This window comes from Rattus norvegicus, chromosome 12 (assembly GCF_021556685.1).
Source record: "Rattus norvegicus strain SHRSP/BbbUtx chromosome 12, alternate assembly SHRSP_T2T, whole genome shotgun sequence".
NCBI classification, from domain to species: domain Eukaryota; kingdom Metazoa; phylum Chordata; class Mammalia; order Rodentia; family Muridae; genus Rattus; species Rattus norvegicus.
Window position 1 is genome coordinate 8881689 of NC_141545.1, and position 24069 is coordinate 8905757.

Genomic DNA, 24069 nt, shown 5'->3' on the forward strand with positions numbered 1-24069 from the left:
TAGAGGTCTCCCAACCAAAAAGAGCCCAGGTCCAGACGGGTTTAGTGCAGAATTCTATCAAACCTTCATAGAAGACCTCATACCAATATTATCCAAACTATTCCACAAAATTGAAACAGATGGATCACTCCCGAATTCCTTCTACGAAGCCACAATTACTCTTATACCTAAACCACACAAAGACACAACAAAGAAAGAGAACTTCAGACCAATTTCCCTTATGAATATCGACGCAAAAATACTCAATAAAATTCTGGCAAACCGAATTCAAGAGCACATCAAAACAATCATCCACCATGATCAAGTAGGCTTCATCCCAGGCATGCAGGGATGGTTTAATATACAGAAAACCATCAACGTGGTCCATTATATAAACAAACTGAAAGAACAGAACCACATGATCATTTCATTAGATGCTGAGAAAGCATTTGACAAAATTCAACACCCCTTCATGATAAAAGTCCTGGAAAGAATAGGAATTCAAGGCCCATACCTAAACATAGCAAAAGCCATATACAGCAAACCAGTTGCTAACATTAAACTAAATGGAGAGAAACTTGAAGCAATCCCACTAAAATCAGGGACTAGACAAGGCTGCCCACTCTCTCCCTACTTATTCAATATAGTTCTTGAAGTTCTAGCCAGAGCAATCAGACAACAAAAGGAGATCAAGGGGATACAGATCGGAAAAGAAGAGGTCAAAATATCACTATTTGCAGATGATATGATAGTATATTTAAGTGATCCCAAAAGTTCCACCAGAGAACTACTAAAGCTGATAAACAACTTCAGCAAAGTGGCTGGGTATAAAATTAACTCAAATAAATCAGTTGCCTTCCTCTATACAAAAGAAAAACAAGCCGAGAAAGAAATTAGGGAAACGACACCCTTCATAATAGTCCCAAATAATATAAAGTACCTCGGTGTGACTTTAACCAAGCAAGTAAAATATCTGTACAATAAGAACTTCAAGACACTGAGGAAAGAAATTGAAGAAGACCTCAGAAGATGGAAAGATCTCCCATGCTCATGGATTGGCAGGATTAATATAGTAAAAATGGCCATTTTACCAAAAGCAATCTACAGATTCAATGCAATCCCCATCAAAATACCAATCCAATTCTTCAGAGAGTTAGACAGAACAATTTGCAAATTCATCTGGAATAACAAAAAACCCAGGAAAGCTGAAACTATCCTCAACAATAAAAGGACTTCTGGGGGAATCACTATCCCTGACCTCAAGCAGTATTACAGAGCAATTGTGATAAAAACTGCATGGTATTGGTACAGGGACAGACAGATAGACCAATGGAATAGAATTGAAGACCCAGAAATGAACCCACACACCTATGGTCACTTGATTTTTGACAAAGGAGCCAAAACCATCCACTGGAAAAAAGATAGCATTTTCAGCAAATGGTGCTTGTTCAACTGGACGTCAGCATGTAGAAGAATACAGATTGATCCATGCTTATCACCCTGTACAAAGCTTAAGCCCAAGTGGATCAATGACCTCCGTATCAAACCAGATACACTCAAACTAATAGAAGAAAAAGTGGGGAAGCATCTCGAACACATGGGCACTGGAGAAAATTTCCTGAACAAAACACCAATGCCTTATGCTCTAAGATCAAGAATCGACAAATGGGATCTCATAAAACTGCAAAGCTTCTGTAAGGCACCTGTGGTTAGGACAAAATGGCAACCAACAGATTGGGAAAAGATTTTTACCAATCCTACAACTGATAGAGGCCTTATATCCAAAATATACAAAGAACTCACGAAGTTAGGGTGCAGGGAGACAAAACCTTGTTTAAAAACCCTATTAAAAATTGGGGTTCAGCATAGAATTCACAGCTGAGGAATGCCAAATGGCTGAGAAACAGCTAAAGAAATGTTCATCTTTAGTCATAAGGGAATTTCAAATTAAAACAACCCTGAGGTTTCACCTCACACCAGTGAGAATGGCTAAAATAAAAAACTCAGGTAATAGCAGATGCTAGTGAGGATGTGGAGAAAGAAGAACACTCCTCCATTATTGGTGGGATTACAACCCTTCTGGAAATCAGTCTGGAGGTTCCTCAGAAAATTGGACACTCCAGTTTTCTGAGGAACCTCCAGACTGAGGTTGAACTACCTGAGGACCCACCTATACCTCTCTTGGGCATATACCCAAAAGATGTCCCAACATATAACAAAGACACAAGTTCCATTATGTTCATAGCAGCCTTATTTATAATAGCCAGAAGCTGGAAAGAACCCAGATGCCCTTCAACAGAGGAATGGATACACAAAATGTGGTACATCTACACAATGGAATATTACTCAGCTATCAAAAACAATGATTTTATGAAATTCATAGGCAAATGGATAGAACTGGAAAATATCATCCTGAGTGAGGTAACCCAATTACAGAAAAACACACATGGTATGCACTCATTGATAAGTGGCTATTAGCCCAAATGCTCGAATTACCCTAGATGCACAGAACACATGAAACTCAAGAGGGATGACCAAAATGTGAATGCTTCACTCCCTCTTTAAAAGGGGAACAAGAATACCCTTGGGAGGGAATAGGGAGGCAAAGATTAAAACAGAGGCAGAAGGAACACCCATTCAGAGCCTGCCCCACATGTGGCCCATACATATACAGCCACCAAACTAGATAAGATGGATGAAGCAAGGAAGTGCAGGCTGACAGGAACCAGATATAGGTCTCTCCTGAAAGACACAGCCAGAATATGGCAATTACATAGGCGAATGCCATCATTAAACCACTGCAGTGAGGATGGGACCCTTGTTGAAGGAATCAGAGAGAGGACTGAAAGAGCTTTAAGGGGCTTGAGACTCCATAGGAACAACAATGCCAAGCAACCAGAGCTTCCAGGGACTAAGCCACTACCCAAAGACTATATATGGACTGACCCTGGGCTCAAACTGCATAGGTAGCAATAAATAGCCTAGTAAGGGCACCAGTGGAAGGCTAGACCCCCATTGAATATGATTGTTGTGGGGAGGGCAGTAAGGGGAGAGGATGGGGATGTAAACACCCATATAGAGGGGGACTGGGAGGAGTTAGGGGGATGTTTGCTTGGAAACCGGGAAAGGTAATAACAATTGAAATGTAAATAAGAAATAACCAATTTAATAAAGATGGAGAAAAGAAAAAAAGAAAGACAAACATGGTATGTACTGACTTTTAAGTGGATATTACACATAAAATACAGGATAACCAAGCTACAATCCACAGACACGAAGAAGCTGAGTAACAGGACAGCCCAATGGAGGATACTTGAATCCCACTGAGGGGGAGAAATAGAAAAGACATTGGGGTGGATGGAAAGGGGGAACAGGGTCGGGGAGAGGTTGGGGAGTGTAACAGGGTAGATCAAGTGTGGGGACTGAGGGAGACAGTAAGGGGAGAAAGAACTGTAATGGGGGGAATCTCTAGAATGAGCTAAAATCCTAGGAAAATAGAAATCTCCAGGAATCTATGAGGTGACCCTAGCTAAGATTCCAAGCAATGAGGATGTGGATCCTGAAACAGCCATCTCCTGTAACCAGAAAAGACTTCTAATGGAGGGGGTTGGATATCAGCCTAGTCACAAAACCTTAGACACACAATTCCTCCTGCCAACAAGATGAGCAAGGGTAAAGATTAAGCAGAAAATGAAGGAATGACCGACCAAATACTGGCCCAGATTGAGACCCATGCCATTGGAGAGAGTCTGCCTCTGGTGCTATGAACAGTATTCTGCTATACTTCCGGAAAGGTGCCTAGCGTAACTGTCATCTAAGAGGCTTTATCCAACAAGTAATGAAAGCAGTGTAGAGACTGTCAATCAATAGGTGGAGCAGGTGAGAGGGAAGAAGGATTGAAGGAGCCTGAGAGGTCAAGGTCACTACAAAAAAAAACATACAGAATCAATTATCCTGGGCCCATGGTGGCCTACAGAGACTCAACCACCAGAGAGGATACCTGGGATGTAACTATGACTTCAGGACATATATAACAGTTGTGCAGCTCAGTCTTCCTGTGGGACTCCTAACAGCAGGAGCAAGAGCTGTATCTGACTTTGTTGCCTGCCTTTGGAACCCTTTCTCCTAACTTGGCTACATTGCCTAGCCAAAATGGGATAAGATGGGCCTAATGTCACTGAAACATAGTATGCCAAGGCAGGTTGATATCAATTGGAGGCCTCCCTTTATCTGAGCCTTTTCTGAAGAGAAAGGAGGATAAGAGGGTGGTGGAGAGGTGAGGTGAGAGGGAGGGAAAATATACAACAGACCCACAGTAAACATAATCCTAAATAGATAAAAACTGAAGGGTTTTCAACAAAATCAGAAACAAGGCTGAGATGCCAATCTCTCTACCCTGTTCAAGACAGTGTTTCAATTTTCAGCTAGAGTATTAAGACAATTAAGAAATGGGAAACAAGGGCTGGAGAGATGGCTCAGCGGTTAAGAGCACTGACTGCTCTTCCAGAGGTCCTGAGTTCAAATCCCAGCAACCACACGGTGGCTCACAACCATCTGTAATGAGATCTGATGCCCTCTTCTGGCACATCTGAAGACAGCTACAGTGTACTCATCTATAATAAATAAATCTTAAAAAAAGAAAAAAGAAAAAAGAAAAAAGAAATGGGAAACAAACAAAAGAGAAAGAAGTAAAAGGTGTCCTTATTGGAAGATGATGTGATTCTATCATAAAAGCGCATAAAGACTGTGTAGAAACCCCTGCAACTGATAATCATATTTGTTACATAGCAACATTCAAAATTAACACAAAACTGGTGCCTTCTAGTATACAAACATACAGAAAAACAAATCAAGAAACCAAGTTTATCGACAAACACCTCAAAAAGATCTTAAAATAAATCTAACCAAGAGAGCAAAACATGTGCAAACGAAAACTATGACACGGAAGAAAGAAACTGGAAAAGATACAACAGAAACCCCCTGCTCCTGGATTCATAAAATTAATATTGTGAAAATGGCCATCTCAAATTCTGATGAAGGTCTTCTTAGAATAGAAATATACTACTGCAGAAACATTCTAAAATGTATACATATACAGCTAGAAAAAGACTTTAAATGGAGTTGTTTTATAAGGGAGCAACACAGACACATCATATGCTAAGAAATAAAAAGCCAAGTGAAGGAATGGGTTATCTTTCTTGAGTTGTCTGCCAGTGAATCTCATAAAGCTCCTAAATATTACAGGCTATTATATGTTCTTGCTCAGCTCCAAGACTTGATGATAAGACCCTATAATTGAAGACACCACATACTTGAGACATACAACTTGTTTCATCGTATAGTCCAGCAATCACAGTGTTGGAAGATGCTATGAAGGATACAAGGAGAGAAAAGTAATCATTAATCTCACGCATCCATGAATTCTGAGAGTCTCAATTGTGGCCAGCCTGGAAAATCATGCCCACTGGCATTATAATGGTATGAATTCCATAATAATAATCAACCACTTTGTGATTGCATTTCAGACCCATTCCATAAGAGGGCATCATTATCTGGACCAAATCTGGTGCCATTATCAGGACCAATAAATAACCTGTGGCTAGATAGGTCATAGGCCTAAAAGAGAACCTAATAGTACTATTCTGCCAAATGGACATAGTATTAATCTGATACCTAAATTTTTACCTTTATGTTCATAGATTAGCAGATCTCTCAGCACTTATCAGAAAAGCTGCTTTCATGAGTAGATGGTGCTAATACAGAGACACCCAACACGTAAGTGTGCAGAGAATAAGAGTCTGATGTTCTCAGCACTAAACTGGGTGTCTACATCACACCCCAAAACAAGGCTCAGGGATCATCATCTAGGAAACGGCAGAAAAATTGTAATAGTCATAGATAGTGAATGTCATCAACAAAATATCATTTGCTCCACATAAAAGAGCTATTGTATACATGGACTCAAGTAACTGCGGCTGCATGTACAATGTCAAGTCAGACTAAATCCCATCTTGGACAAGGAAGGATATCATGGAGCCTGACCACTAGCTAAGAATCTAGAGGCAATCAATGGCTCCTGGGGAAGCGAAAGTCGTTTTTCTTCAGGGATTTGGTCCCTTGGAAAGCAACTCCTGCTATTGTAGATGGCTCTAAACCCATACACAGACACAAGCACTCCGTGCGGTCACTGTGTGTGTGTTTTTAAAGAGAGGAGAGTCCATGGCGTTGGGAGGGGAGAATGGTGGTATTGGAGTGGAAGGAATGGAGTGTACTTGATTAAAACACAGTATGTGCAGGTGTGAAACCCTGAAATAGTAAAACACGTCATTTAAAGATGAGAAGAAGAATGGAAAGGATGAACTGAAGAAGAGGAAAAGAGGAGACAAATTTAAAAAGGAGAATGACATACTTTCTGTGTATGTCTCCACTGACCTACTTCATCCAACTATGTCCCACCTCAGAACAATGCACTCAGCTATAAATTAATCAATACATTAACATATTTATAAAACTGAAACTCTTCTTATTTAATAACCTCTTAAAGAAACAGCTCTGACCACTATTGTTGCATTAAGTACCAGCTTTTAAAATATGCTTCTTTGGAGGGTGTTTTGTGTCTGAAATAAAAGAACACCAAACCAAAACTGTCTAAAAGAACAAAGGTGAGCAGATGAGGCTCGAAGGAAGAAAAGGGGCTTCACTGGACAGTAAGCCACACACTGCTTGATATCTTTATCACTTTTTCTTTCCACTTCTACTTGAATATTCTTTTTTTCAATAAAAAGTAGACAATGTACAATTTTATTAATAAATAGTGCAAAGGCATCAGTGACAACTGTTGAAACATTAATTTCTTTGAACAGCCATGTCTTGGTTTAAATTTGTGCATACTGGTGTCTGTGGCATTGCAAATAAATACATGAAAATGTTTTGTATTTTCATGCACAGGTATGACTCTATAATACTGTTTACAAATTATCATGGACAAGTTAAACTCTGCAATAATTAATACACACATGGACAGTCACAATTATATGAGTAGTAATGAAGAAATTGCCTATGTTTGATATCTCTAGATGTCAGGTTATAAATATTTAATGTTCTTAAGACATAATTCCTCATTTCCATTCAAGAATAAATTTCTATACAGGTGGATGCTCAAATGCAAGCTGAGGAATATGTTGTTTGACCATAACAAACTCACACAAAAGACAGTGTTTGTCCTGCTTTAAAGAAGCAGGACATCTGTTCATAATCTTTCCTGGAGGCATGGTTTCCATATTACTAAAGTGAAAATGCTTACTAGCCCAACCCGGAAGTTCAGTCTTCAAGAGAAACTTATAAAGTTAAAAAAGAGTCATTCATTTTATATATATATGTATATATAAAAGTCAAATTCTAGCCACACTAATGCTAAAAATGACATCGATTAAATTCCTTTCTTGGAAATTCCTTTCTCTGCTTCATCTTCCCGGCTCTTCAACTGCATAATGTTTATAAAGTATATTATTTCTATGAATTTCTGTTATGCACAGATTTATTTTCCTTAAGTAAAATGAAGTTTAAATAGTACAGTTTGTGGTGTGGTGACATCAGCAACAGCCAGTTCTTGTCCATCAACTAGTCCCAGCTCTTTTAATGTTTTGGACAGATTCGGTCTCGTTCGTTCTTCAATAGACATTACTGACTGTAAAGTGTCCTGTTTTCTCCCTCTAATGTGGCTGTTATAGCTGGAGACTTCATTTGCAGAGAAGCACTGTTGGTTAGATAGTCTAAGACCTCTTGCAGTTTAGCTGATGGGGAGAACTGGATGTTTTGAGGAAGCTGGCTACACACAGGACAGTTCTCCTTTCTCTCTGCTCAAATGTGTAAATGTACAGTCCATCTACATCATTGAATACTAAGTAGTTATTAAGGGGGATGTACGCACTTGTAGCTATCTTGAAAACCTCAGTGGCACACACAGCTGCAATGACTGCATTTGTAGAAGCTACTGCAGGAATGATTCGTTTTACTACCCCTTGAGAGAGTCTGTAGGTAACACCTCTAATATTATATTGTGATGCTCTCTCTACAGACTTTTGGAAAATCCACTGACTATGTTCAGGGTCATCTCCATCTAATGAAACCCCATCTCCAAAAGGCTGCTCTTTAGGCCATTGCAACGTCCTTACATACTCGATACAGTGCTCTGGGAGCCTGGGCATAGATGCAGTGGTACACATGGGGAAATTGACCTGTGGTGGGTAAAGTTCCAGAGTGCACTCAATACAAGTGGTCATTCCAGGCAAAAATCATTCGGGCATTCCCTTTAAAGCTTTCTGTCCCCCCATCTATCAAAGGTACAATGGAGCTTGGATCCAACACACCATCTTCATAATTTAGAAGAGATATCAGCATTCCATTGATCCATCTCCTGGCTATGATAGAGTCCAGGCCACATACGATAATATGAAATTGTAGGTAGAAAGTGTCGTTAAAGTCTTGAATCTTGTTGAAATGTGGGACCACGTTGCAGTTAGGAACTCTGTCATTCAGGAATTCTGCAGCAACTTCAGCCTTGGGTCTTCCAACATCTTTAGGCCTAAATAAAAACTGACTATTTAAATTGGAAACATCTATAGTGTCCATGTCTATAACATGAATCTGTCTAAAACCAGACAATGCCATATTTTTCAGAAGCTCATATCCTAAGCCACCAGCTCCAATGACTAGAACTTTACATGTATCTAACAAGAACTGGAGTGATTCAGTGCTCGGTTCGAAATCAGGGTGTATGAAGGGTCCAGACCACTTGAGGAACTTCTTTACATGGTTCCAGCGACCTTCCCAGTCTCCAGTGTCCCCACACCCACCATCAACAGCCATTTTCTCAGTCAGCAGCTCCTCTATTCTCCTTTTCTTCTCCGGCTCCTCGCCATCCACCATATTCCTATTTGAATATTCTTAAGACAACTTATCCTAGTTTGGCTTCCTGTCACATTAATAAAATACCTCGCAAAAACAACTTCATGGAGAAAAAGGGATCATTTTATATCACAGTTCCGTGCTACAGTCCACCAAAGTGGCGAAATCAGTGTCATGAGCTCTGAAAGACTGGACACACTAATCCACAGTCAGGAACAGAATGCCGAACAAGTGAATGGTGGGAGTCAGCTTTTTCTGTCTACTCTCACACAGTTCAGAATCCTCTGCTTAGTGAATGCTGTCACTCACAGTGGGTGGGTCTCCCCACATCAACTAAGGAAATCAAAACAATTCTTAGACATGGACACAGGCCAACGTGATGCAAACACTCCCTCATTGACCCTATCCCCTAGTGATTCTAGTTTGTGTCAAGATGACAGTTAAAATAAACCATCACAGGACAGATCCTCCCCTTCTAGGTCAGTCTCTACAATTCTTCAAACAAATTGATTATTCTCTGTAAGTTAAACAGTATTCTAGTCTCCATGTGTATGCAACGCAGTGTATGCACACATGTACCCATGCACAATCAGCGTGACTAAAAGATGTCAGGTATCCTGTTCTGTCACTTTCTATCTTATTGCCTTGAGAATGGGTCTCTAACTGAAACTAGAGCTGATCTGGGAACCAACAAGCTCAGAAATTCTGTCAACACACAGGCACAAACACACACACACACACACACACACTCACACACACACATTTGGTCACACCCTGCCTTATTCATGGAAACCCAGACACTCATGCCTATGTAATAAGCATATTCACTGCTCAGCCATCTTCTCAACTCCTATTACACCACTTGAAAAGATCAATATTAGCATGTCGCTGGCCTGTTCTCTGATGTGATCTGAAGAGCATTACAGGTTCTGAATCTAGAGTACTATGACTGACTAAGCAATTTTATGACCAGGGTTTATCTATTTCCTTTTCTTGTAATATTCCACCACAGGAAATAGAATATCTGTTATACAAAGGCAAATTTCTTTAGAATTTTTAGAAGACAAAAAATTATTTAAAAGGGTCAGTTTGTCAAGTAGAAAGGATCTAAAGTAGGGTAGTAATGTATGATGGCATTGTTGTTATAGAAGTGACAGACACAAATTAGTTGACCAACTATGAGGTGTTAGCTTTTCTGTTACTTGTTATATTTTAATTTGTCATATTTTATTTTCTTATTAACCATTAGCTTTATTAGTAGTTTGGCATAATCCCTTGAAATAAATGGAGTGGATCCATATGGGAGGGAATAAGAGGAAAAATTTGGAGGAGTAAAGGAAGGGAAAACCTGTAAACAGGATTTATTGCATTAAAAATCCATTTTCAATAAAAGAAAGTTGTATCATGGGATACAACTATAATCCTAATACTTGAGAGGAAGAGGCAGGCCAATCTGTCATTCAGAGGCTGGCTTGGACTACACAGAAAGTTCCAGTACATCCAGAGCTACCGAGTGAGTCTTTGTCTCATAAACAATAAAGAAAAGAGGACAGAATTGGAAGATAATGAGGTAGAAGAGGGAACTGGGAGGAGACAGGAAAGTGACCAGTGGATAGGATCAAAATGCATTGTATTAAAGTCTCAAAAAATTAATTAAGATATTTTACAAGTTTGTGTGGTGCATGCACATGAATGTGCAGGTGTGTGCACTACATGCACACAGCAGAGGTCAAAGAAAAACCTCATGACTCTTCTGGTACTGTTTTCTGCCTGATTGCCTTGACATGGGGCCTCTCACTGAACTGGAAACTCACTCCTTGAGTAGGCTGATTGGCTGAAAAGCTTTCAGGATGCTCTTATCTCCATTTACCACACAGTGTTGAGGTTACAGGCACATACAGCAGGCATCCCTGGCTTTGGATGTGGGTGCTGAGACTCTAACTCACATGGCCCTGCTATGGCTGCTAAGCACTATTGTATAGGAAGCCATCTTCTCAGATCAAATGAAGTTTCTATATTGGATAAATCAACGAATTCCATGTATCTTTTAAGATATTTACTGGTCCTTTGAGCTGGGAGTCTTCACTCTCTTCTATACCTATTATCCTTAGGTTTGATCTTCTCATTGAGTCCTGGATTTCCTGTATGTTTTGGACCAGTAGCCTTTTTCCGTTTTACATTATCTTTGACGGTTGTGTCAATGATTTCTATGGAATCTTCCCCTTCTGAGATTCTCTCTTCTATCTCTTGCATTCTGTTAGTGATGCTTGTATCTACGGCTCCTTGTCTCTTTCCTTTGGTTTTCTATATGCAGGGTTGTCTCCCTTTGTGCTTTCTTTATTGCTTCTATTTTCATTTTTAATTCCTTCACCTCTTTGATTGTGTTTTCCTGTAATTCTTTCAGGGATTTTTGCATTTCCTCTCTATAGACTTCTGCTTGATTTTTATGTTTTCCTGCATTTCTCTAAGGGAGTTCTTTATGTCTTTCTTGAAGTCCTCCATCATCATGATCATATGTGATTTTAAATCTAGATCTTGCTTTTCTGGTGTGTTTGGATATTCAGTGTTTGCTTTGGTGGGATAATTGGGCTCCGATGATGCCATGTAGTCTTGGTTTCTGTTGCTTGGGTTCTTGTGCTTGTCTCTCGCCATCAGGTTGTCTCTGGTGTTACCTTGTTGTGCTATTTCTGACAGTGGCTAGACCATCCTATAGGCCTGTGTGTCAGGAGTGCTGTAGACCTGTTTTCCTGTTTTCTTCAAACCACTTATGGGAACAGTGTGTTCTGCTTTCAGAAGGAACGGCGTGTAGTCGTTCCTCTCTACTGGTCTTCAGGTGTTCGTGTGGGCATGCATCCTGAGTCCACCAGGCAGGTCACTTGGAGCAGAAAAGTTGATCTTACCTCTGGTCTCAGGGCTGAAGTCACTTCCCAGAGCCGGGTTTCAGCTCTCTGTGAGGGCAGAAACCGGAAGGGCCTGCCCCGCCTTCACTGGGGACCCTGTGCACAGGGGGCTCAGATGGCACTAGCCGTTTTCCTCTAGAGTCAGAAATGTAGGCAGAGAGTAGTTTCCTCTGGCTTCCCCAGCGTGTCTGCCCCTCTGAAGGTCTAGCTCTCCCTCCCACGGGATTTGGGTGCAGGGAGCTGTTTGACCAGGTCCCTTCAGATCCGGGCAGTGTCTGGACCACAGCGTTGAGTGCAGAGTCACAGAGGCCCTCTACAGTTTCCTCTTGGGACAGGGATGTGGGCAGGGGTGGGCAGTACTGGCGGTCTCTCCTGTCCTGCAGTCTCAGGAGTGCCCACCTGTCTGGGTGCTGAGCTCTCTCTCCAACGGGGTTTGGGAGCAGGGAGCATGTATCTTTTAAAAAGAGAAGAACCAGTTAACTAAATGGTCTTACTGTAAGGCTGGCCCATATGTAGTCATTCCAAATTTGTAAACACCCTTCCTTATGTTTGATTATTTGGTAAAATTCTGAGTGAATGTAAAATGGCTACTTGAGATAAGGGGTATTAAATATTTTTTAGCTTTTTATTGATTCTTTGTGAATTTCACATTATGCACCCCAATCCCACTAATCATAAAATCCCTTCATATCCCCCTCTGCCCTTGCCAACTCCCTCCCCAAAGAAAATAAGATAGAATTGTTTTAAAAACTATCTTGTCATTGAAACTGTAGTATGTCACACTATATCAAACAGTATAGACTTTTGTCCACAGATCTTTCTTGCAATTGTTCATTGCAATGAATCATTGGTCTGTTCTGAGGCCTCTGGCTTGTGCTACTCTATCAATACTGGTTACTTATGAGGACTCCTCTCAGAAATCCTGTTGTTGCTTTGTGTCTTGGAGATACTGCAGCTTAACATCTGCAGGACTAGCCATTTCACATGATCCAAAAGATCATAGATGAGGCAGATGTTGGGGTGGGTCAAGTCAAAACTCAGCATCTGTGTCTAGAGGTGGCTACATTGGTCAGCCCTCCATCTCCTGCACTATACCACAGTTCTCCAGGACTGTTCAGGCTAATTCACCCAATGCTGCTGCCAGAAAGGGACAGAGTTAGGTCTCCTGCATTCATGCCCTTGGGGCTGGCTCACCAGCACCTTTGCCATCACTACCAGCTCTACTGTGCTGCCCAGTGAATGTGCATGGTGTGCTCTCCCAAGTGCTGCAGCTTGTGAGAAGGAGGGCAAGCTTTCCCAATCTCATAACCTTGGGGCCAGTTCTCCCACCTGCCATAGCTGGCAAGGGGCACATGGAGAAGGGCATCTCTCCCTAACCCAAGACACCCCATGGCAGATTAGGGACAGGGCAAGCTCTCTCAAACACAGATCCTGTGGGGGTGAGCTTACCTGTTCCATGTTGTCGGGGTCAGGTGAATTGAGTTGCTCGGATAAGCAGTCCAGACCAGAAACATCTACATGGCCGTTGGTGTTAACATAGGCCTGAGTCATAGAACCACAGAGCCAGACATGGCCCCCAGCAACTACATGGGCTCTGATGTCCCCATGGCCTCGGATGGCAGCCCAGAACACTCAGATCAGCATAATCCCCCAGTGAAGCATGGTCCTCAGATACCCACATTCTCTCTGGGGAAAATGGCTACTCTAAGTTGTCAATGTAATACAATATAGAATCACCTGAAAAGAGATTCTTAAAGATGAATTGTCTTGATCAGGTTGGCCTGTAGGTTGTTTCATGGGGGATTGACTTGATTATAAGCATGAACCAATGAAGGAAAACCCAGCTTGCTGTCACCTATGTGACTGAAAAATCATGCATACGTTCATCTTCTTTATATGCTTGACTATGGATTTGTCTGGGCACTTCAGTTTCCCATTTTTTGTCTCCCCCACAGTGATGGACTGTAGCCTGGAACTGTAAGCTTAAGAACCCTTCTTTTCCATGGAAATGGCTTTTCCTGGGTTATTTTGTCACAGTAACAGCGATAAAACTAGGGTAGGTTTGTCACAGAGACAATATTGTAGGTTAATCACAGAAAAGTCTTGGCAGTTAGTCTCTGCTAAAGAAAAATTTTTTCCAGTATTTACATCAGGAGCCATCTAGCTAAGGCTAAAAGAGAGTCGGTGGTCTCTTCGAGATCATTCACCATGGAACTATGGTGAAAGCGCCTTTTAGAGGCAAGACCCAAAGGACAGATCTCGGAAAAAGATTCGTGCAGCTGATATGCATTTCCTGTCCTTATAAAATTAATATTATAATCCCTGGGCATAGCTCACCATATTGGGCAGATTTCTGAAGATCTAAAAAGTTATAATATCTTGCAGTGATGCTAAAATGACAGATAATTTCTTAATTCTTGATGATAATTCTATAAGAATTCCAAAAATTATACTAATAATTATTAGTCACTTTACAATAGGACTACCATTAAAGCCCTCTCTAATATGAAAACTATAATTAAAACTCATGTGTCAACCCAGATGCCCTTCAACAGAGGAATGGATACAGAAAATGTGGTACATCTACACAATGGAATATTACTCAGCTATCAAAAACAATGAATTCATGAAATTCATCGGCAAATGGTTGGAACTTGAAAATATCATGCTGAGTGAGGTAACCCAATCACAGAAAAACACACATGCTATGCACTCATTGATAAGTGGATATTAGCCCAAATGCTCGAATTATCCTAGATGCATAGAACACATGAAACTCAAGAAGGATGACCAAAATGTGAATGCTTCACTCCTTCTTTAAAAGGGGAACAAGAATATCCTTGGCATGGAATAGGGAGGCAAAGTTTAGAACAGAAGCAGAAGGAACACCCATTCAGAGCCTGCCCCGCATGTGGCCCATATATATACAGTCACCCAATTAGATAAGATGGATGAAGCAAAGAAGTGCAGGCCGACAGGAGCCGGATGTAGATCTCTCCTGAGAGACACAGCCAGAATAAGGCAAATACATAGGCAAATGCCAGCAGCAAACCACTGAACTGAGACCGGGACCCTCGTTGAAGGAATCAGAGAAAGGACTGGAAGAGCTTGAAGGGGCTTGAGACCCCATATGAACAACAATGCCAACCAACCAACCAGAGCTTCCAGGGACTAAGCCATTACCTAAAGACTATACATGGACTGACCCTGGGCTCCGACCTCATAGGTAGCAATGAATAGCCTAGTAAGAGCACCAGTAGAAGGGGAAGCCCTTGGTCCTGCCAAGACTGAACCCCCAGTGAACGTGATTGTGGGGGGAGTAATGAGGGTAGAATGGGGAGGGGAACACCCATAGAGAAGGGGAGGGGGAAGGGGTTAGGGGGAATGCTAGCCTGGAAACCGGGAAAGGGAATAACAATAGAAATGTAAATAAGAAATACTCAAGTTAATAAAGATGGAAAAAAAACTCATGTGCCATGAGCTAATTGCTTCTGAGATGGTAAACAGGCATTTATAAATTAGAATACACTCCTTGGAGCTGTAAAACAACTAAACAAAAGTCGTAAATGGGAACTATTGATTTACTGTAAGTGCAAGAACAAAAGATAAAGTATTGATTGGGTTTATCTATAGAAAACTTTAATGCTAACCAAGGCACCAAAATTATAGTTTTAGACTATCAGTGAATGTGTGGAACTACTGACAGGAAACAAATGTCTAATGCAAACATCTTTGCTGTGCAATTTATTTCTTTTTCTTTTTTATTATTTTTTAGATGTATTTCTTTACTTACATTTCAAATGTTATTCCCCTTCCTGGTTTATGATCCATAAGCCCCCATCTCCTCCACTCCCCCTCCCCTATACAGCTATCCCTCTATACATCCCCCTTATTGCCCTCCCCCATATCCCCTGCACTGGGGGTCCAACCTTGGCAAGACCCTTCCACTGGTGCCTCAACAAGGCTATTCTCTGCTACATATGCAGTTGGAGCCCTGGGTCAGTCCATGTCTAGTCGTTTGGTAGTGGTTTAGTCCCTGGAAGCTCTGGTTGGTTGGCATTGTTGATTTTATGGGGTTGCAAGCTCCTTCAGCTCTTTCAATATTTCCTCTAATTCCCCCCAGGGGGGTCCTATTCTCAGTTCGGTCATTTGCTCTTAGCATTGACCTCTGTATTGGACATACTCTGGATGTGTCTCTCAGGAGAGATCTATATACAGTCCCTTTCCACAAACATTTTTTAGCTTCATCAATCTTATCTAGTTTTGGTGGCTGTATATATATGGGCCACATATGTGTCAGGCCCCGAATGACCATTCCTTGAGTCACTGCTCTAAACTTTGCTTACATATCCCCTCCTATGAATATTTCCCCCTTTTAGGAAGGACTGGGAGCATCTGCATTTTGGACATCCTTCTTGAGCTTCCTGTGGTCTGTAAATTGCATCTTGGGTAATTTGAGGTTGAATCTCAGGGTTGCTTTGATTTGCATTTCCCTGATTACTAAGGATATTGAACATTTCTTTGGATGCTTTTTGGCCATTCGATAATCCTCAGCTGAGAATGTTTTGTTTAGCTCTGTATCCCATTTTTAATAGGGTTATTTGGCTCTCTGGAGTCTAACTTCTTGAGTTCTTTGTATATTTTGGATATTAGCCCTCTGTCAGATGTAGGATTGGTAAAGACCTTTTCCCAATCTGTTGGGTTGCCATTTGTTCTAATGACAGTGCCCTTTGCCTTACAGAAGTTTTGCAGTTTTATAAGGCCCGGTTTGTCGATTGTTGATCTTAGAGCATAAGCCATTGGTATTTAGTTCAGGAAATTTTCCCCAGTGCCCATGTGTTCGAGACTCTTCTCCATTTTTTTTCTTCTATTAGTTTGAATGTATCTGGCTTGATGTGGAGGTCCTTGATCTACTTGGACTTAAGCTTTGTACATGGTGAAAAGAATGGATCGATTTGCATTCTTCTACATGTTGAACCAGCACCATTTGTTGAAAATGCTATCTTTCTTCCATTGGATGGTTTTGTCTCCTTTGTCAAAGATCAAGGGACCATAGATGTGTGGGTTCATTTCTGGGTCTTTAATTCTGTTCCACCGACCTATCTGCCTGTCTCTGTAGCAATACCATACAGTTTTTATGATTATTGCCCTGTAATACTGCTTGAGGTCAGTGATGGTGTTTCCCCTTATTATTTTTTTCTTTTATTGGATTTATTTATTTATATTTTAAATGCCATCCCCTTTCCTGGTTTCCCCTCCAGAAATGCAATATCCCATACCTCCTCCCCTTGTGTGCTCCCTCATTCACACACCCACTCCCTCCCACATTCCCATCACATTCCCCTACATTGGGGTATCAATCCTTCACAGGACCAAGGGCCTCTCCTCCCACTGACACCAACAAGGCCATCCTCTGCTACATATGAGGATGGAGCCATAAAATGACATAGACTAACAGACCGCATATGTAAAGAGGACCCAGCATTTTGCTGCATACAAGAAACGTACCTCAGTGAGAAAGACACACACTTCCTCAGAGTAAAGGGGAAAAGCTTTCCAAGAAAATGATTCCAAGAAACAAGCTGGAGCAGACATCTTTATATTGAATAAAATTGACTTCTTTGATAACAAAAGTTATCAAAAAAGATAAGGCAGAACACTTCATACTTGTCAAAAGAAAAATCCACCAAGATGAACTCTCAATTCTCAATATCTATGCTACAAATGCAAGGGCACCCACATTCATAAAAGAAACTTTACTAAAGCTCAAAGCACACATTGCACCTCACACAATAGTAGAGGGAGATTTCCACACCCCACTCTCAGCAATGGACAGGTCATGGGAACAGAAACTCAGCAGAGACACAGTGAAACTAATAGAGGTTATGAACCAAATGGATTTAACCTCTTATGCAATGTATGATTGGAATTTGTATTTGAAATCTTAGTGAGCTTCTGTTTTAAGAAAAAAAAGGATGCTAAGAAAACAAATGTGATCTATTCTCCTAAAAACACAAAACACTCGGAATAATGACATTAGGCAAGGGCAAAGGAGACAGCAATATGCAGAACACAGAGAGAACAAGAGGCAAGGAAGAAGCTAAGAGAGCAGATAGAGCAGACAGGCTTCTCCTTACCATGGGATGAAACAGGTTACAGACTTGGGTTTGATTAGTTTGCAGTAAAAGGGTAGAAGTGCTTCTTTCTCAGTGCAATAAAGACTGGAGCTTATTTTTCATCCAGAATGAGGGAGTTCTTACTGTGCTGGCACTCAGGCTTTTCTCCATGTGCACATGTGCAAGTACAAGTGTGTCTGTGTAAGGATGTGAGTTGATTAGACAGGTTGTTGGACCCAACAAGTAAGTATATGATAACGAATGTGTAGGAATGAAATTATGCGTGCTAATGCATATTTGCTTGCGTAAAGGTTTTTCCTTCTGCTAGCATGACTCTCTTCTGGTTCAATAAAAGTTTATTGCCCCAAACCTCCATCATTCCTGACAAAGAAGAGGTGAGGCTTCTGGGCAAGAAAAAAAAAGAGCCCTAGGAATTAATCTTCACTTAATCCCCCACTGTTAATTAGCAGATGTTAATCTCCCAAGGCAGCATTTTTTAACCATACAATAAGCAAGAAAGATTCTAGAATTTTTTTTAGAAGTTATCAACAAGCATTCAGTATAGTTAGACACCTATAAGGCCAGAGACCACCAGTCCTTTTTTTTTTCCATCTTTATTAACTTGAGTATTGCTTATTTACATTTCGATTGTTATTCCCCTTCCCGGTTTCCAGGCCAACATCCCTCTAACCCCTTCCCCTTCCCTTCTATATTAGTATTCCCCTCCCCATCCTGCCCCGATTACTGCCCTCCCCCCAACAATCATGTTCACTGGGGGTTCAGTCTTGGCAGGATCAAGGGCTTCCCCTTCCACTGGTGCTCTTACTAGGCTATTCATTGCTACCTATGAGGTCAGAGCCCAGGGTCAGTCGATGTATAGTCTTTAGGTAGTGGCTTAGTCCCTGGAAGCTCTGGTTGGTTGGCATTGTTGTACATATGGGGTCTCGAGCCCTTTCAAGCTCTTCTAGTCCTTTCTAAGATTCCTTCAACCAGGGTCCCGTTCTCAGTTCAGTGATTTAATGATGGCATTCACCTCTGTATTTTCTGTATTCTGGCTGTGTCTCTCGGGAGAGATCTACATCCGGTTCCTGTCAGCCTACACTTCTTTGCTTCATCCATCTTATCTCACTTGGTGGTTGTATATGTATGGGCCACATGTGGAGCAGTCTCTGAATGGGTGTTCCTTCTGCCTCTGTTCTAAACTTTGCCTCCCTATTCCCTCCCAAGGGTATTCTTGTTCCTCTTTTAAAGAAGGAGTGAAGCCTTCACATTTTGGTCATCCTTCTTGAGTTTCATGTGTTCTGTGCATCTAGGGTAATTCGAGCATTTGGGCTAATATCCACTTATCAATGAGTGCATACCATGTGTGTTTTTCTGTGATGGGGTTACCTCACTCAGCATGATATTTTCCAGTTCCATCCATTTGCCTATGAATTTCATAAAGTCATTGTTTTTGATAGCTGAGTAATATTCCATTGTGTAGATGTACCACATTTTCTGTATCCATTCCTCTGTTGAAGGGCATCTGGGTTCTTTCCAGCTTCTGGCTATTATAAATAAGGCTGCTATGAACATAGTGGAGCATGTGTCTTTGTTATATGTTGGGGCATCTTTTGGGTATATGCCCAAGAGAGGTATAGCTGGGTCCTCAGGTAGTTCAATGACCAATTTTCTTAGGAACCTCCAGACTGATTTCCAGAATGGTTGTACCAGTCTGCAATCCCACCAACAATGGAGGAATGTTCCTCTTTCTCCACATCCTCGGCAGCATGTGCTGTCACCTGAATTTTTTATCTTAGCCATTCTCACTGGTGTGAGGTGAAATCTCAGGGTTGTTTTGATTTGCATTTCCCTTATGACTAAAGATGTTGAACATTTCTTCAGGTGTTTCTCAGCCACTCGGCATTCCTCAGCTGTGAATTCTTTATTTAGCTCTGAATCCCATTTTTTTCTTTTTATTTTCTTTATTAACTTAAGTATTTCTTACTTACATTTCGATTGTCATTCCCCTTCCCGGTTTCCAGGCAAACATCCCCCTAACCCCTCCCCTTCTATATGGGTGTTCCCCTCCCCCACCCTCCCCCCATTACCGCCCTCCCCACAACAATCACGTTCACTGGGGGTTCAGTCTTAGCAGGACCAAGGGCTTCCCCTTTCACTGACGCTCTTACTAGGCTACTCATTGCTACCTATGAGGTTAGAGTCCAGGATCAGTCCATGTACAGTCTTTGGGTAGTGGCTTAGTCCCTGGAAGCTCTGGTTGGTTGGCATTGTTGTTCATATGGGGTCTCAAGCCCCTTCAAGCTCTTTCAGTCCTCTCTAAGATTCCTTCAACTGGGGTCCCATTCTCAGTTCAGTGGTTTGCTGCTGGCATTTGCCTATGTATTTGCTGTATTCTGGCTGCGTCTCTCAGGAGAGATCTACATCCGGTTCCTGTCGGCCTGCACTTCTTTGCTTCATCCATCTTGTCTAATTAGGTGGCTGTATATGTATGGGCCACATGTGGGGCAGGCTCTGAATGGGTGTTCCTTCTGCCTCTGTTTTAATCTTTGTCTCCCTATTCCCTGCCAAGGGTATTCTTGCTGAACCCCATTTTTAATAGGGTTATTTGTCTCCCTGCAGTCTAATTTCTAGAGTTCTCTGTATATTTTGGATATAAGCCCTCTATCTGTTGTAGGATTTGGTAAAGATCTTTTCCCAATCTGTTGGTTGCCGTTTTCTCCTAACAACAGTGTCCTTTGCCTTACAGAAGCTTTGCAGTTTTATGAGATCCCATTTGTTGATTCTTGATCTTAGAGCATAGGCCATTGGTGTTTTGTTCAGGAACTTTTCTCCAGTGCCCATGTGTTCAAGATGCTTCCCCAACTTTTCTTCTATTAGTTTGAGTGTATCTGATTTGATGTGAAGGTCTTTGATCCACTTGGACTTAAGCTTTGTACAGGGTGATAAGCATGGATCGATCTGCATTCTTCTACATGTTGACCTCCAGTTGAACCAGCATCATTTGCTGAAAATGTTATCTTTTATCCATTGGATAGTTTTGGCTCCTTTGTCAAAAATCAAGTGACTATAGGTATGTGGGTTCATTTCTGGGTCTTCAATTCTATTCCACTGGTCTATCTGTCTGCCTCTGTACCAATACCATGCAGTTTTTATCACTATTGTTCTGTAATACTGCTTGAGTTCAGGGATAGTGATTCCCCCTGAAGTCTTTTTATTGTTGAGAATAGTTTTAGCTCTCCTGGGTTTTCTGTTATTCCAGATGAATTTGCAAATTGTTCTAACTCTCTGAAGAATTGGATTAGTATTTTGATGGGAATTGCATTGAATCTGTAGATCGCTTTTAGTAAAATAGCCATTTTTACTATATTAATCATGCCAATCCATGAGCATGGGAGATCTTTCCATCTTCTGAGATCTTCAATTTCTTTCTTCATAAGAACTTCATGACATTCTTATCATACAGATCTTGCACTTGCTTGGTTAAAGTCACACCGAGGTATTTTATATTATTTGGGACTATTATGAAGGGTGTCGTTTCCCTAATTTCTTTCTCGGCTTGTTTCTCTTTTGTGTAGAGGAAGGCTACTGATTTATTTGAGTTAATTTTATACCCAGCCACTTTGCTGACAGTGTTTATCATGGTTAGTAGTTCTCTGGTGAAACTTTTGGGATCACTTAAATATACTATCATATCATCTGCAAATGATATTTTGACTTCTTCTTTTCCAATCTGTATCCCTTTGATCTCCTTTTGTTGTCTGATTGCTCTGGCTAGAACTTCAAGAACTATATTGAATAAGTAGGGAGAGAGTGGGCAGCCTTGTCTAGTCCCTGATTTTAGTGGGATTACTTCAAGTTTCTCTCCATTTAGTTTAATGTTAGCTACTGGTTTGCTGTATATGGCTTTTACTATGTTTAGGTATAGGCCTTGAATTCCTATTCTTTCCAGGACTTTTATCATGAAGGGGTGTTGAAGCTACCTTTACATTCATTCCAGGCTGGGCTGACTCCCTGCACAGTTAGGCTGGTGAACAATAACAGTTTTGGTTATAGAGAAACTGTTCTTGTGACTCTTTTCCCCCAATTGGGTTAACTTATCCAGTATCAATATGAGGGCTTTTCCTTTGTCTTAACTGTATGTTGTACGCCCTGTTTGGCTGTTGTCTCTTGCAGGCCTGTTCTTTTCTGAAGAGTAAAAGGAAGTGCAGTGGATCTGGGGAAGAGGGGAAGTTGGGGGAATCTGGGAGGAATGGAGGGAAGATAAACTATGGCCAAGATGTATTGCATAAGAGAAGAATTTATTTCAATAAAAGTTTATATAACATATATATGTATATAATATATGTATATATGTATGTATATATATGGGCTATTAATTTGAAATTATCAAGGAGGAGTAATTGATAGTGTATGCAGAAGGTAAAGCAAAGGGTGAAATGATGTAATTATAATCCAAAAATTGAAATTATTTTAAATGTGTGTGTTTGAAAAAAAAGAAGACTCTGCTTGGTCCTCAATGATTTATTTCTAGCCTTGACTTTGCAAAGGGGATGAACATCGAGAAAGACCAGAAGTACTGGAAGCAGACAGCAGGCCAAACATTCATCAGCATCTGGTTACTGTATCTGCATCACTCCTGTGTCAGTCTAGGAAGGAGTCACTTTGGGGTCTACAGAGTTCATTGTCACTAGCAGAAAAGAAACAAAAATATTTATTTATTTATTTATTCGTTCATTTATTCATTTATTTACATACCAAATGCTGGTCCCTCCACATCCACACCTCCCCTTGCAGAGTCTCTCCCCCATTTCACATTCCCTTCTCCTCTGAGGGAGTGGCGTCCCCTAGCTAGTTCGCCCACCCTGGCACAGCCTCTCCCAAACTGTGTTCAGAGAAGGTGGCCCTGTTGGGGAATGGATTCCACAGTCTGCCAACAGCTTTAGGGACAGCCCCACTCCAGTTGTTGAGGGACCTACATGGAGCCTGTACATGTACATTTGTTACATGTGCTTGGAGACTCATGCAAACCTGTGTAAGTTCTTTGGTTGGTGGTTCAGTCTCTGAGATCTCCCAGCAGTCTAGTTTAGTTGAGTCTGTTGGTCTTCCTGTGGAATTTCTATCCCCTTCAGGACCTTCAATTCTTTTCCCAAACTTTTCACAAGTATGCCCAACCTCCATCCAATGTCTGACTGTGTGTATCTGCATCTGGGCTGGAAAAATGGCTCAGCCCTTAAAGGCTAGCCTCGTAGCCAAAACCATAAGCATTCAGAAACAAAAATATTAAAAGGCACACTTACAGTTAGCAGACAGGAACTTTTTGAAAGAAACTCAACAACCATAAAAAGCAATGAAATTTCAAAGTTTCCAAAGTTCTACAGTCACTATTAAAAGGCTTAGCTAAAAAAATCTTCAAGAAGCTCTTGGCCATGCCTGAGCTCTCTCCTTGTGCACATTTCTAGTTTACTATTTTTGTTACATTCATTCCCTCACTCATTCATTTATACAGAGTGGGGCACGGGGCAAATGCCACAGTGAATGTGTGAAGGTCAAGAGATAACATGTGAGAGTTGGTTCTCCCTTTCCATCACATGAGTCCCAAGAATCTGTCTCAAGTCAGGCCTAACAGCAAGGCTCTATCCATTGAGCCGTCTTTTCCAATCACCATTATACTTTTAATAAACCCCAACTCAATTTCATATTGCCATGTTCTGAAATTCAGCTCTGCATCAAAGCCAAGGACCTAGTTTTACATTAGTTGAACCCCTAAATGATAAAAGGAACTCCTCATGCTGCTTTGACTGACAACATGGGGCTTGCCAGTTTCTAAACTCAAGGTTATTTCTTACTACAAGCATTAAACAAATGTAAACATTGATGATTCAACCTGAAGAGTCTAAAGCAGGGCAGGGAATCCTAGGACTGTTAAGATTGAATTTCTAGGTGAACTGGGAAAAGTGTTTAATGATCTTCCCTATAGGCCCAGGAGACACAACAAAAGAGTCTTATTTTCCAAGTTAATTTTTTTTCTCTTTTTCATTTTCCCATGTTTTGAAAAGGAGGGTATGAGTATATGTGTACAATATTTGTGTGTGCTAGGCAGAGGTATGCATGTGTGCATGTGAATATGGAGGCCTGAGGTTGATAATAAGGATCATTCTCTACTG

At 41.1% G+C, this 24069-nt stretch overlaps 1 protein-coding gene and 1 pseudogene across 5 annotated transcripts in view; both read right to left on the reverse strand.

The window, feature by feature from the left end:
* The window catches only part of Cd209cl2 (CD209c molecule like 2), a 169325-nt gene that overhangs the window by 118997 nt on the left and 26259 nt on the right, over positions 1-24069 (reverse strand). The window lies entirely within an intron of this gene.
* On the reverse strand, positions 7518-8907 carry Uba3-ps2 (ubiquitin-like modifier activating enzyme 3, pseudogene 2; annotated as a pseudogene).